The sequence below is a fragment of the Schistocerca nitens genome, chromosome 2 (genome assembly GCF_023898315.1).
Source record: "Schistocerca nitens isolate TAMUIC-IGC-003100 chromosome 2, iqSchNite1.1, whole genome shotgun sequence".
Classification (NCBI taxonomy): Eukaryota; Metazoa; Arthropoda; class Insecta; order Orthoptera; family Acrididae; genus Schistocerca; species Schistocerca nitens.
The window spans coordinates 829,568,047-829,578,832 of record NC_064615.1 but is presented as its reverse complement, the minus strand read 5'-3'; positions in this window follow the sequence as shown (position 1 = coordinate 829,578,832).

Below are 10,786 nucleotides of genomic sequence, written 5' to 3'. Positions count from 1 at the left end.
GTGTCACATGCAGTTCGGTAAAACCATGGCGACTGACAGCGTAAATGACGTTGACCGGTTTACTGACATTACGTAGAATAGAATATCTTAAGCAGTTTCATTAGACAAAGGCGTACTGTGTGTTTCATTGAAAGCTTCTTGCTTTACTCTCAATACGCTCATTTTGGATTCGTTCGGCGTTTTTACAAGGCTGTGCTTTTACTTCAGTCTGCAACGAACGATGTTTCGACTTTGTAGCAAGTTTGCAAGGTGGTTTTCGAAGCACGACGCATATGCCTCATCTCCCACAACTTCTTCGACACATATTCGTCTAAAGCATTTTCTAAAACACTTCGCAATATCACAATTGTTATTCCAAATTTTTACCGGCAGGACCAATATCTTATATTGCGTGCACAGCCAATCTGCAATCTGTCGCCTTGCTAAGCAGAAATTGTTTCCAGTATTTCTTAATATTCCAAACAGGTGTAGTCATTGTTGGCTATAGCAGCTAGGAAGAACACCATCACTTAAAAAGACACGCATTACTGTTGAAATACAACCTCTCCATACCTTTTACACATTTAATACTTGTGCGCACCTGTATTAATTTTCTTGAAATAAATACTTTCACCTAAACTTCCAACGCATGTAGCAAACAAGCTTACAAGTGAAAACTGAAACTTCTTTATTGAAATGTGTGAATCTGTACTTAAATTGCTGAATGACTGAGAAGAAGAAATTTCTACGTTATTTGATTTTGAAACAGCTAAGTAATACTGCACGTCCTGAGCCTACTTTCTCTATACTTTTTCTTATCATGTCAACACTGACTCACAATATTATAGCGCAACGCAATCTGACTGCTCAAAAAAATTACAGCCCGACTTCAAATAATTAATACGAAAGATTAGCCCTGAATAAGAAGTAATCCTGACAATAACCTATACATTTCATTAAGCACTTACCTCACAAAAATCATTACGCGAACTACTGCTATACAGCGAGCTTCAGTACAGCCAGCTAAATAAAAGATTGTAACTATTAAAGCTACTAACTACTAATAGTCATGTGGTTAGCAAAGGAAAGATTTTGTTGCAAACCAAATAAAGTATTTTTACCTTAATAAGGTGACATCCAGTTCAAACACGAATACAAATCGTCATTGACATCTAGTACAAGGGTATACAATCATGAATAATATACAATCTCCAAGTCGAACATGTACGGATCCAGAATGAGATTTTCACTCTGCAGCGGAGTGTGCGCTGATATGAAACTTCCTGGCAGATTAAAATTGTGTGCCCGACCGAGACTCGAACTCGGGACCTTTGCCTTTCGCGGGCAAGTGTTTGGAAGGTAGGAGACGAGATACTGGCAGAAGTGAAGCTGTGAGGACCGGGCGTAAGTCGTGCTTTGGTAGAGCACTTGCCCGCGAAAGGCAAAGGTCCCGAGTTCGAGTCTCGGTCGGGCACACAGCTTTAATCTGCCAGGAAGTTTCATGTACAGATCGTTAGCAGACGCTAACACTTCAGACCTCTACCCTCCTACAATGCTAACTTCTCACATCTAACATCCATCACTGCTGGCTGTTCACCTCCAACTGCCCAACTGTACGTCCATCAGTGCTGGCGACTAACTTCCAACTGCCCAACACTACTGGCGATTAACTTCCAACAACGAGTCCAACCAGACACAGAGTCTCTTACAAAGAAAGCGCAGTCAGAGATCCAATGCAAAGCGGTACACAGCGCAGAAACAGCCCACTTACAAAAATTCGACTGTAGATAGCTGATCGTGTTGGCGAGCACATGGCGTTTGATCGTCACTTAGAGCTAACCAAGCTCGTTGGAAACACCTCTGCATTACCGTTCACATGTCGTGTGAGGATGATTTTAGTGCAACTGATCACCTGTACAACATTTACAATTTAACACACTTGTAGATTTGATAGGACTACAAAAAGGTAAAGAAGCAGTGACTGGACCAGCTCACAAGCTTAATTAGCGAAATATTTAAGGTTAAACGATCATATAAACATAGTTGTGAAAGCAGTGACACGGCAGACTGAAATTCATTGAACGGCTCTTCAGGAATATAGACTGAAGCGCCAAAAAAATTGGTATAGGCATGCGTATCCAAATACAGAGGTATGTAAACAGGCAGTATACGGCGCTGCTGTCGGCAGCGCCTATATAAGACAACAAGTGTCTGACGCAGTTGTTAGATCGGTTACTGCTGCTGCAATGGCAAGTTATTAAGATTTCAGCGAGTTTCAACGTGGTGTTATAGTCGGCGCACTAGCGGTGGAACACAGCATATCCGAGGTAGCGATGGAGTGGGGATTTTCCCGTACGACCATTTCACGCGTGTACCGAGAAAACCAGGGATCCGGTAAAACATCAAATCTCTGACATCGCTATGGCCGGAAAAAGATCCTGCAAGAACGGGACCAACGACGACTGAAGAGAATCGTTCAACGTCTAACCCTTCCGCAAGTTGCTGCAGATTTAAATGCTGGGACATTAAGAAGTATCCGCGTGCGAGCCATTCAGCGAAACATCATCGATATAGAGTTTCGGAGCCGAAGGCCCACGCGTGTACCCTTGATGACTGCACGACAAAAAGCTTACGCCTCGTGTTGGCCCGTCAACACCGAAACTGGCCTGTTGATCACTGAAAACAAGTTGCATCAGGCGGATAGATGTGTACGGGTATGGAGACAACCTCATGAATCCACGGGCCCTGCATGTCAGCAGGTGACCGTTCAAAGTGGTGGAGGCTCTGTATGGTGTAGGGCGTGTGCAGTTGCAGTGAAATGGGACCACTGATACCTTTAGATACGATTCTGACAGATGACACGTACGTGAGCATCCTGCGGATCAGCTGTCCCCATTCATGTGCATTGTACATTCCGATGGACTTCGGAAGTTCCAGCAGGGCAATGCGACGACCCACACGCACAGAATTGCTACAGAGTGTCAGCAGGAACACTCTTCTGAATTTAAACACTTCCAATGGCCTCCAGACCCTCCAGACATGAGCACTATTCAGCATATTTGGCATGCCTTGCAACGTGCGGTTCAGAAGAGTTCTCTACCTTTTCGTATTCTTACCGATTTATGGACATCCCTGCAGTATTCATGGTGTCCGTTCCCTCCAGTACTATTTCAGAAACTAGTCGAGGCCATGCCACGTTGTATTGCGGCACTTCTGCGTGCTCAAGGAGCGCTATAGGATATTAGGCAGGTGTACCAGTTTCTTTGGCTCTTCAGTGTAATTCGTCCACGTACAAAATGGTTTAGAAAAGTCTCTTCAAATCCAAATTTGAGGTGTATGTCCTTAACAAGCTACATTAAAGGAAGAAAGAAAATTCTGTCAAGACTGCATCGTTTTTCATTGAGACGAAAGGATGACTGGTACGTTCAACTATCTTCAGTGTGAAAAATAGGGAAAATTGTATGCCACATGATCGTTTGCAGGAAATATTTCATACCGAGTCAAGTATAATATGAGTTACTCGCATATAAACCGTACGTAACCATCCAGATTTACATTAAAACGTATTGGCAAATATCGTATTACGCACCGGTAGCGAATGAAATGATACTCCTCCAAATACCACCCAAAGTGCAGATATGATGGAGGATTCGACACTTTAACATAAGCACGTTGTTACAGGTTTCTTTTTTCCTCTGTGATGTATAGGCTTCTGGCTTCTTTTGTATGAGCCTTTGATATGGCACCGTCTCGGTTATCGAGTGTCCTACGAGGAGGCTGCAGCGAGTGATTTCGCGAGCCACGCAGCGCTACCTGGAAGAGGGCAGGTGGAGAGATTGGTAACCGAGGACAGCGTGGAGAAATTGAGGAGCGCTTCTCTCTTACGGCGTCTGAAGGAAGAACATAAAGAGGGTCCTCCAGGTCTTTAGTGTAAACAACGGCGGATCTCTTGCCCTGCTGCGTGGATGTCATGGTGATTTTCATGCTAGTGGACACTGACAGAACAGAGAATGTATGAACACTGTTATTATCGTCAGATTATCTTTATTTCAAGCTCTTACTTCTAAGCACGTGTAATAAAAGCAGTTACCATTATAATTATTGCTCTTGTTGTTGTGATTCAGGGCTCTGTTGCTTATAACTGATCTGCTCTTGTTATTAGCAGCTGTTACTTATTACATTTCTGTTATGTTATTCCCTACATATGAATATATAGATGGAAAGAGATAAGTAACTGTGTGTATTTATTTTATTATGGCTGGATCTTTTTAAACTTATCATTTATTTTATTAAGTTGTAAGTAGGCAGTTTAGGTTTTTATATTGGTAACGCCAAGTAGCGCTCTGTATGAAAATCACTGGCTGTGCTGTGTGCAGTGTCTGGTTAGCATTGTTGAGAAATTCTCTATTGTAGTGGCCAGTTAGATGTGAACAGCGCGTAGCGTTGCGCAGTTATATATATATATATATATATATATATATATATATATATATATATATATATATATATATATATATAATGACTTTTGAACACTGTTAAGATATATATATATATATATAATGACTTTTGAACACTGTTAAGATACATTGTTTGTTCTTTATCAAAATCTTTCATTTTCTAACTATGCCTATCAGTAGTTAGTGACTTCAGTAGTTAGAATCTTTTATTTAGCTGGCAGTATTGGCGCTCGCTGTATTGCAGTAGTTGGAGTAACGAAGATTTTTGTGAGGTAAGCGATTCATGAAAGGTATAGGTTATTATTAGTCAGGGCCATTCTTTTGTAGGGATTATTATTAAAAGTCAGATTGCGTTGCGCTAAAAATATTGTGTGTCAGTTTAGTGTTGATCAGAATAAGTAAAGAGAGTAATGTCTGAGTACGTTCAGTTTTGCTCAGCTGTTTGAAAAGCAAATAATGTAAGAGGTTTATCAGCACAGTCATTCATAAATTTTTCAAAGGGGACGTTTCAAAGTTTATGAGAGATTGTATGGTCGTTTATGACATACCTGCTCTCACAATGGCTTTCTGGATACAGTAGTTTGACTGCATTGCTGTAACGTTTTTGCTGTAGTTATTTATTTTGATTATTTTCATATCTTGTTCCACGTTTGAAAGACGGTGATTGTCGTGCTCTGTGTGCTGTGCAAATGTGGAATAGTCTGTTTCATACACCCCACTCATAATGTGCTCTTTCTTCTGCGTTTTTACATTCCTGCATGTGATTGCTATGTATATCACCTTACAACCTCGACAATGAGGTTACTGTATTCCTGATCCCTGGAATTTGTCAATCTTGATTTTTGTTTGGTCCAAGGGCATTTGGAGAGTGTACACAGTTTTATGTACTACTTGGAGGCGCTGTTTCATTAGTATTTTTGTCACTCTCTATATTAACTTATGCGCTTCTTTTCTGTGAGGTGTTGTGTTTATGTACATGTGTTCTGTAATTCAGGCATTGTGAGTTCCGTGCATTCTTGTTTTATATGATGGGTTGTGTTTGTTTGAAATTTGTGTTTTGATTTTTGAATTCAGTCTGTATACTACATGTGTGTCATGCCCACTCTGCCTTGCTATTTGTATGATTTATTAATTTTACCTTCATAGTTTCTCTTTTTGAGTGGAATCCTATTTATTGCATATATTTTTCGTCTTAAAATCACAAGCTTCTACTTACGAGGATAATTATTTTTGGAATGTATTAATTCGATTTTCGAAATATCAGAGGAATATTTACCATTTTCTTTTATTACTGTTATGTAAAGAAAATTTATTTCATCTACTTTTCCCTTTACAAGTGTGAACTTCTGGTGTGCTTTGTTGATTTTGATCTGGTTATTTCATTTTTCTCATTTACTACACAAATAATGTTATAGACATATGTGTACCCAAATATGATTTTAAATATCAGTGCATGTGTTTTCAGATATTAAGTTTTCTAAGTGACGGACACAAATGGTGAATTGAGTTTCTGACACTGGGGATCTTAAGGGTAGTCCATCACTTTGCAGACTACATTCATCCTCAAAGTGGAAGTAGTTTTGTTCAGTAATCAACCGATGACACTTATTATCTCCGTTATTCCTTCTATAGTGAGAGTGGTGTAGGGTGTGATTTCTATCATTTCTCTGATAGAGACGGAAGTCTACATGTTTTCTAAGTTGAATGAAACCAGTGATGGTATGTGTGGTACGTCGATACTCTGTATGTGTTCAAATCTGGTCTCCCAAGTTTAACACTGTTCTGCTTTCTACTATTTTGTAGCGTTTTATGATTATTTTTTGCAGGTGTTTGGCAATGTGGAACGTTGGGGCTTTCCTGACGTTGTCATAGCTTAATGTGTTTGTGAAATTTTGATTGGCTGTGGTGTGGTAGTGCTTGTGGGTTTTTCTGCCTTGTGTAATACTTGTGTTTATGAATCGGTGCTTGTTCAACGACTTTTATGTGTACTTTTGACAACTGTCTGATATCGTGTGGTTGGATCTGATTTCCGTTCTTGTATGTTATTTGCACTTATGTTTCCGTTGGTTTTGTCGATAGAATAGTGCACTATGCACTTGTGTTCTGCTTCGTCTTATTGTGTATATGTGTTGTGTGTATTTGTCGACTCAGGGCTTGTGTGTTCCCTTGCATTTTGGATGTTGAGCCGTGGCGGGACTGGTGCCAGTAGTATCTCTGACATTAGTACGATCGATTTCCTAGTGCAGAGGTTTGTCTTTGGGCTTGGGCCGGTTCGAGATATAAGGGAGTGCCGACCGCGAGTAGGGGAGATACTCCGCAGCCCCTATGACGCTTTTGACGCAGCGTTCGCCCCCGCGCGGCCGCTCACATAGGCCAATCCTAACCGTGAGGCCAACCACTCGTTCCTGGCCGGCCGCGGTGGTCTCGCGGTTCTAGGCGCGCAGTCCGGAACCGTGCGACTGCTACGGTCGCAGGTTCGAATCCTGCCTCGGGCATGGATGTGTGTGATGTCCTTAGGTTAGTTAGGTTTAAGTAGTTCTAAGTTCTAGGGGACTGATGAGTCCCATAGTGCTCAGAGCCATTTGAACCACTCGTTCCTGAGGTCCACACAGGAATAGCAGCTTCGCTGCTTAGCCTGTCCCCCTCCTGGTAGATGAAACCAGAGACTTACAGTGCAGTGCAGTGCAGAGTAGGGGAGAGGACACAACGCTTGAGAACGGAACGCAGTGGTGCCCGAGTCGGCGATTGGTTGGCGGAGAGAAGCAAAAACGGCGTGCCTGAGGCCAGGCGGCGGTTGTCACGTGGTTGTACTGGAGTCGGCGGGAGTTGGCCGGCGCAGTGCATTCTCCGGCAACCTCGTGAGCTGTGGGTGTGCCCGCTTCCTTGGAGGGACACGCTGTTATGGTCTTGCGAAGTGATGGTCTGGCATCTTCGCAATATCGCCCCAGCATCAAAACACTCAGTTAAGTACGCTTACTACTAACAGCGCTTAGTTAACTGGGATTCTGGTCGCTCTTGGTATAGTAAGACGTTGCACGACGTGTGATGTAATGCTTGTTAGATTTTATTTGAGGCCTCCTACTAAGCGTGTGCTCTGCTTCCGCATAATATTGATGTATTTGCAGATATATGTCATTAAGTTCTAGTGAGTGCCGGTTCTCGTGAGCCAGATCATTACCCACTCTTAGTCTTTGTTTATCAAGTACTGTTTCACTTACAGGTAGCACTCCCTAATGAAATTAGTGGTTGTATACCCTTGATTTTCTAGTTCTAATTTACTGATCAATCTTAAATGTTAAGGTTAAGAAAGGTTTTTCTGCCTTCTGTTGTCGGGTGTGGTCTGTTTTTCAGTGAGCTGAGGCAGTGAGCAACCAAAGAGCAGGGATTCCCCTTAGATTACAAGTTTGGCTTACGGACGGTGGACTTCGCCTGATTTCGGATGTTCCTCTTCGGTGGCGTTTGCTTGTTTCACATTTTGGTGGTCTACTAGACGTGGGGTTGCAAACGGTGCCACGTCTTGGTTCGAAGTTAAGTATTACGTGTCTCTTTCGGTTCCGCCGTTCGTGGATAAACTTTGGCCTTACAAGCTTGGATCTTGCTTCTGTTATTACACATTTATCGTTGTACAAGGTTGTAACTTTCTATGCCCTAGAAGTCTGTCTTATAAGTCAATGAGCATTGGAATAATTTCCTGATCCGCTCTGCAAGATTGCCCAAGCTAAGTTTAATAAATACGTTTTAACCTTTCGTATTAAAGCTGAGGCTGTGTGTGTCAACTGTTATTTTACAGGTGATGTTAAAGTTTGAAATTGAAAGGGTCTTAAATAATGCATCTTAACTAGAGTTGTTTCTTAAAGTTATTTATTAACTTGCTAATGATTTATGTAATGACTGTCTCTTAAATAATCTTGCCCGACTGGTGCCTGTCAAATTGTATCTAAGATTGTTTTGGGTAGTTAAAAAAACCATTGGAACTGAAATGTTCACTTTAATGGGTCAGCCCTTCCACCCCCTTTGATGTTAAAGGTCAAACAAAACAGCTGTTAAGTGATGGAGTACCAGATATGTTGGATGTGTTATGTTATATTTCTATTTCTAGCTTGTGTCCTAATTGTATGTCACACCCGTATTTCGTAGCTGTTTGTATGATTGCAGTCATTTTTTTCATAGCTTCTCTTGTACAGTAGAAAACAGTTTACTCTACATGATATATGTAATAACGGTGAAAGCTGCTGGTTGTTGGTATGATTAGTTGCGGAATGTATCACTGTATCTCAGGCAATTTCTTTTCTGAAAATTTTAAAGGAATGTTCACCATATCCTTTTATTATTGTTATATACAGAGGAACAAATGCTAAGGATCATTAATGTATACACGAATTTTAAAATATGGTTCCAATAACACCATAAGGCTTGGAAGTATGAAAAAAATCAGCCTGCACATGCAGAGTACTTAAAATACCACAACTAACATTTTGCAAACGTAGAATGAGATATGAAAATAACCATAATAAACGATGACAACAAATGCAATATACAAATGCGGGAAATCTACCATATACAGAAAGCTGTTGCTGAGAACAAATGTGTGATAAACAACCAGACACACAACAATATGAACTATGTACTAAAATAAAAATATTGCATTTGTATTTTATATATGCAGCCGTATTGAAACACATGCATATCTTTCTCTTTCTCTCTACACACACAAACTCACACACACACACACACACACACACACACACACACACAGAGAGAGAGAGAGAGAGAAACAAATCACTGATATCACTAAAACACATTCAGTAGCCTCTGTCTTTGTCCGTGTATGTGCCTCTGGGTATGAGAGAGAGGGTGAATATACACTCCTGGAAATTGAAATAAGAACACCGTGAATTCATTGTCCCAGGAAGGGGAAACTTTATTGACACATTCCTGGGGTCAGATACATCACATGATCACACTGACAGAACCACAGGCACATAGACACAGGCAACAGAGCATGCACAATGTCGGCACTAGTACAGTGTATATCCACCTTTCGCAGCAAAGCAGGCTGCTATTCTCCCATGGAGACGATCGTAGAGATGCTGGATGTAGTCCTGTGGAACGGCTTGCCATGCCATTTCCACCTGGCGCCTCAGTTGGACCAGCGTTCGTGCTGGACGTGCAGACCGCGTGAGACGACGCTTCATCCAGTCCCAAACATGCTCAATGGGGGACAGATCCGGAGATCTTGCTGGCCAGGGTAGTTGACTTACACCTTCTAGAGCACGTTGGGTGGCACGGGATACATGCGGACGTGCATTGTCCTGTTGGAACAGCAAGTTCCCTTGCCGGTCTAGGAATGGTAGAACGATGGGTTCGATGACGGTTTGGATGTACCGTGCACTATTCAGTGTCCCCTCGACGATCACCAGTGGTGTACGGCCAGTGTAGGAGATCGCTCCCCACACCATGATGCCGGGTGTTGGCCCTGTGTGCCTCGGTCGTATGTAGTCCTGATTGTGGCGCTCACCTGCACGGCGCCAAACACGCATACGACCATCATTGGCACCAAGGCAGAAGCTACTCTCATCGCTGAAGACGACACGTCTCCATTCGTCCCTCCATTCACGCCTGTCGCGACACCACTGGAGGCGGGCTGCACGATGTTGGGGCGTGAGCGGAAGACGGCCTAACGGTGTGCGGGACCGTAGCCCAGCTTCATGGAGACGGTTGCGAATGGTCCTCGCCGATACCCCAGGAGCAACAGTGTCCCTAATTTGCTGGGAAGTGGCGGTGCGGTCCCCTACGGCACTGCGTAGGATCCTACGGTCTTGGCGTGCATCCGTGCGTCGCTGCGGTCCGGTCCCAGGTCGACGGGCACGTGCACCTTCCGCCGACCACTGGCGACAACATCGATGTACTGTGGAGACCTCACGCCCCACGTGTTGAGCAATTCGGCGGTACGTCCACCCGGCCTCCCGCATGCCCACTATACGCCCTCGCTCAAAATCCGTCAACTGCACATACGGTTCACGTCCACGCTGTCGCGGCATGCTACCAGTGTTAAAGACTGCGATGGAGCTCCGTATGCCACGGCAAACTGGCTGACACTGACGGCGGCGGCGCACAAATGCTGCGCAGCTAGCGCCACTCGACGGCCAACACCGCGGTTCCTGGTGTGTCCGCAGTGCCGTGCGTGTGATCATTGCTTGTACAGCCCTCTCGCAGTGTCCGGAGCAAGTATGGTGGGTCTGACACACCGGTGTCAATGTGTTCTTTTTTCCATTTCCAGGAATGTATATTGGTTTTAATTTGGTTGTATATTAAAATGGATTACATTTATCTTATTGTGCCATTTATTA